This window comes from Herpailurus yagouaroundi, unplaced genomic scaffold (genome assembly GCF_014898765.1).
Source record: "Herpailurus yagouaroundi ecotype Mexico unplaced genomic scaffold, PumYag 196, whole genome shotgun sequence".
Lineage (NCBI taxonomy): Eukaryota > Metazoa > Chordata > Mammalia > Carnivora > Felidae > Herpailurus > Herpailurus yagouaroundi.
This window is the reverse complement of record NW_024412427.1, coordinates 7,725,961-7,731,127: the sequence shown is the minus strand read 5'-3', so window position 1 is coordinate 7,731,127 and position 5,167 is coordinate 7,725,961. Positions and strand designations below refer to the sequence as shown.

The 5,167-nt window shown below is 50.1% G+C and overlaps 1 long non-coding RNA gene across 1 annotated transcript; it reads left to right on the top strand.

Moving 5' to 3' along the window:
• The first annotated feature begins 348 nt into the window (after nucleotides 1-348).
• Nucleotides 349-3,277, top strand: LOC121011986 (uncharacterized). Its single transcript, XR_005781896.1, has 2 exons — nucleotides 349-559; nucleotides 2,903-3,277. It is a non-coding gene; the product is annotated as an uncharacterized LOC121011986 (long non-coding RNA).
• The last annotated feature ends 1,890 nt before the right edge of the window (nucleotides 3,278-5,167 follow it).

The following is a 5,167-nucleotide window of genomic DNA, read 5'->3' as shown; positions in this document are numbered from 1 at the left end:
CACCCCTGAGCATTTCACTCTGCCGGCAGGTGCTCGGGTAAAGGCCTGAATCCGCAGCCTAAGAGCTTGCTTCCTGGAGTCATGACCTCAGCCCCTGATCTTAGACAGTTGCTGCTGGGTTTAGTGAGCCCGTGCCCTTGCACGGGAAATCGCTTCCTAGAGCTCTGGGCTGGGAATCGATGAGGAGGTGGCCGGTCCTGACTGCCTCTCTGTTCTGTTTCCAGCCGCAGAATCTGGGCGGAGGCAGGCAGGGAGGGGAGGAGGGAGGAAGCCTTCCACGTGGACGCTGCCTGCTCGGGACAGGCTGTTTGGCTCCTGCAGAGGCCCCGCCACCCCTCACCCCCCCCTCCCCAGAGGCACCTGCTCAAAGTGTTCCCTGCTGGTGAGCACACTGCCCAGAGGGCTGGTGGCGGGCCCCATCCTCGGGCACCAGCACACCCCGCCTCGCCCTCCTCACCCCTCCATGCTGCCGGGCACCCAGCGCTCCGTTGTTGATTCCTCAGCTACCTACCCAGTAACTGCCCGCGTCGGGGACCGGGGAGCAGGGAGCTACGGGCACGTATGTTCTTCTTCATGTCCATTTACGTTCTTTGTCTTTATGCTTAGAAAGTCCTCCTTCATCCAGCAAACTGGTCACTGTCCACCTACCTGCATGTGTTTTTCTGGTTCTTTTTTTTTTTTTTTTTAATTTTTTTTTTCAACATTTTTTATTTATTTTTGGGACAGAGAGAGACAGAGCATGAACGGGGGAGGGGCAGACACAGAATCGGAAACAGGCTCCAGGCTCCAAGCCATCAGCCCAGAGCCCGACGCGGGGCTCAAACTCACGGACCGCGAGATCGTGACCTGGCTGAAGTCGGACGCTTAACCGACTGCGCCACCCAGGCGCCCTTCTGGTTCTTTTTTGAATGAGTTTCGGTGTCTGGTGTGAAAGAGAGAGACCCAACTTCTGCTTTCCTTTATTTCCAAAAGGCTCAACTGCCTCAGCACATTTCCTTCCAAATGAGAATGTAATCGTTTATATTTAGGTTTTTAAGACCGAAATAAAGTGCATGGTAAGGTGCGCCCATATTTACCTTGCACAGCTTGATGTGTGCACTGGGTAACTCCCACCAGATCCAGATCTACCCGTGAAGGCTCCCCCGTGCCTCCCCACTCGATCCCCATGGCCCCCCCCCCCACCCAGGGAAGCCACTATTCCGACCCCTCTCATCATGTGGAGGTTTCCCAGGTCCTGCTGTTACTAAAAGGAAAAGGTTCTCCACGGACCATACCTTGATGTGGTTGGATAGGTAACCCCGGGTAGCCGGCCCTGGGCCTTGTTCCAGAAGCTTCCCATGCACTGGCTCGTTTCCTTACCTCACCCTGGAAGGTGGGTGCTGTCACCACACCCCAACTTCACCGGCAGGAAAGGGGCCTGGAAGCCCAGAGCGAGATGACACAGCTGACGGATCCTGAGGTCCGAATGGACCCCCCCAGCCCACAGCCTTCCCCGGACGCCCGTTACTCCCCACTGTGTAGGAAGTACGCTCCCTCCCGCAGGAACCCCTACTCCACCGTGAAAGCACTTTCATTCACCCAAATAGAAGGTTTCCTTTTCATTTTGAGATACTTTTAGACTCACAACAAGTTGCAAAATTAGTACAGAGTTCCCGTGGACTCTTTACCCAGTTTCTCCCCGGGCAAAACATCTTGCATAAGCACAGTGCCTCAGGCAAAAGTTTTAAGTAATGCCTTTCAACTTCTGAAGCCTCAGGGACGATTAATGCTCAACATTATCTTACCTTCTAGACTTGATCATTGGATTGCCCCCATTAAACTGGGAACGATAGATAATGTTCAATGATCTAAAGATACCACTCGTTGACTTTTATGATGGACGAGGCTTTATGCCGAGTACTTCGCATGCACGATTTCACTTCATTCTCCTAAGCTGGCAGTAATTCCCTGAATAAGTAAAAAATAGTAATCGTTAACAATTGTTGACCACTCACGGTGTGTTAGGTACTGTGTTGTATATGCTGTATCTAATTTAATCTCCCCAAGTTCTGTGAAGCAGATACTGTCATTAGCCCCACTTTACAAGTGAGACCCGTGACACACAGAAAGGTAAAATGGTTTACCCAAACTCACAGGGACCGTCAGACTTTGAGCCGAGAAGGTGTGATTCCACAGCCTAGGCTGCAAGCCCTAAGCTGTAGGACAGCCATAACATTATTACGTACCACCTCAGCATGCTTCCTGTCCCTTCTTAGAGCCCTCGACTGGGCCACTGGGGAATCACCTGGTGGAGTCATCCAGGCCAGGCGAAACAAACCCCTCAGTCCCTCTCCCTCCCGTTTTTCATCTCTGGCGGCAGGAAGGCCCCGGGGGCTGCCTGCAGAACCCCACTGTGGCCTCTAGATGGCGGAGCCGAGCACAATTTATTTTTCAATTACTATTCCATCATTACTCAGAGTAATCCCAGGAGGAGCGTTGTAGCTGTGGGTGGCACTGCTAAGGGTAAAGACAGGTGGGGCGAGGGAGAGCAACAAAGGACCAGAATAGAAGCAATGATAAGAGGTCCGTGGGGTGTTCCCTCCCCTTCAGCCCTTCCTGTTGGAATACAAGTCATAAAAACAGCTTCCATTTATTGGGGCCTCGCTTAGGTTGGACCCTAAGCACTTTACACCCCTTAGGCCATTTTACAAAACCCTATGAGTCGGGCACTATGTCACGATCGGAGATGGGGATTTAGAGGCTCAGAATGTGATCCAGTCAGTCAGCGATAGAGTTTGAACTTGAACCTGGGATGGAATCCTGAGCCCCTGCTCTCTCCTCATAACCTCCTGCAGGGGGTGGGAAAGCCTCAACACAAGTCAAGGCACCTGACCTGAGCCATTGTCTTCACTCCCCTCCCTAGGAGTTTATGATCCCCAAAGGCAGATTTGGGGATAGGAGACTTGTCTCTACAGGACATGCGGGAGATCTCTGCTCTGGCCCCTGACCCCACCACTGCGCCTGGAGCCCTCCTTGGCTTGGTCCTGAAGAGGAGTAAGACCAGGAAGCAGGAGGCACAGGTCTGTGGTCCTGGTGCTTCAGAAACTCTCATTGAGGGAGCTGTGTGGAGAATCTTCCACGAACACATACTTAGCTGCTGTATTTCTTTCTGTTATTTATATACATATACGTGTATTTTTGCACATGAAAACAATCCCTACTCATTGTAGGAAATTTGGAAAGTAAAGCAAAACACAATAAGGAAAAATATAATGCAGATATAAGTGTTATTAACTTTCAGTGCATCATCTTCCTCTGTGTGTGTGTGTGTGTGTGTGTGTGTGTATCTTTTTTTCACTAAATATAGAATTATGGACATTTCCCAGTGCATCATTCAATTATTGCCACAATAATGCATCATCACAAACAACCCAAACTCACGACTTAAAACAATTAGTTACTTTCGTTTGCATGGTTTTGGGTGAACTGGGGGTTGGCTGGCTGATCTTGGCTGGCCTTGACTCAAGCTATTGACTGGGTCTGGGTCTGCTTCTAATGTCTCTCATCCTTCTGGGCCCAGCAGGCCATCTGAGGCCTGTCCTCATGGCATCAGTGGCAGAGCAAACCCTGCCACACAAAGTATTTTAAACCTCTGCCTGCATCATGGGGATCATTGGTCCATTGGTCCAAGCTATCACCTGGTTGACTAGTGAAGGAATGACGAAGTATCTTCTGTTTCTTTAATGGGAAGAATTCCAAATTCATATGGCAAAGGGTGTGGATACAAGGAGGGGTAACGAACTGGGAACAATGTTATTATTTATCACAACTATCGATAACATTCTTTGAAAACATGGTGTTTACTCAGGGTAGTTATTTTCTTCCTTAGGGATATATTCTAATTTATTTAACCATTTCCTTATTACTGGACATTTATTATTTCCTTGTTTCTCTTATTGAAAAACACAATCTCAATTCTTCTATGTGAAACTTTGTGTCTTAGATTATCTGGAACTTACCTACTAAGTTCTTGGTGTTAGTTACCCTTCAGTGGTGCGTTGGTTCAGAGAGTGTTCATTTCACTGCATCATTGTCAACATGATACATTGTGATTTTTTGTTTGTTTCTTTAAAGACAAGAAGATGGTGGGTAAGACAGACCAGGGGTAGGGGGGTTGCAGAGGGGTAGACAGTTGAAGAGAGAAGGAGGGTCGAGTAGATTTGGAAGGAAGAGCTTGCCCTGGAAGACTGCAAGACAGAATGAAGAAGACCTGGGGATAGGTCTTGGGAACTTGGCCCCTGCCTGCAGGGCTAGACCCTCCACCCCAGACCACTGGTACACACCTTACCCAACGCTCCCTGGGGCAGCAGCACATTTTCCTTTCAACGCCTCTTTACTAGCTCAGATTTTTTTGATCTGTGATGCAGCTAATGTTTTCATCACTGCCGAGACCAAGGGTTCTGCTCGAGAGATGGGAGGTTTCAGCTCAACCATTCTCCAGAGAGCTCGGTCCTCACGCAGGGAAAGAAGTCTGGCTCCAGTCGCCCAGATCTTGCAGGTTGGAGCCCAAACGTCATTCCAGGATGTGAAATGCCCCTTCGGCTCTTGACGTCCCACAGAAACACGCTGAGGCGTGCCCCTCGACTCCCTGCTGGAAGCTGACTGCAAAGCCCTCCCCAGCACCCCGGGGCCCGCTGATCCTTCAGGCCGTAAGTTGTCCCCAGCTTAGGCTCGTTTAGCGCATGAGAGGCTGCATCTGGGGCCACTGTTGGGAGATGTCTAGTCTGGGGGGGTAAGAGCGTGGACCTTAGAATAGGGAATCCTGGTTTCAAATTCTGGCTCTGACACTTGCTAGCTCGGAGACTGGGGGTGAATTTTTGGACCTCTGTCAGTATCTGTGAAGTGACTTTATCGTAACAGTATCCCCTTTTTGTTAAGGGCTAAATGAGAAAAAGGGATATAAAGCCCTCAGAGCACCAGTGGGCCCTGGAAGCAGCCAAGAAGGCCATTGTCCTACTCCTAGCTCTCTCTCCTTCCCGGTTTTCGTGGCAGACAAACACACCCCTTTGAATCCCACTTTGCAAGGTGCTGGTTGAAACGTTGGCTTCCTTCTCTCATAGCTGCTATCCTGTTCTGGAAAAGAGAGGACTGGGGCACCTGCATGGCTCAGTTGGTCAAGCGTCCGACT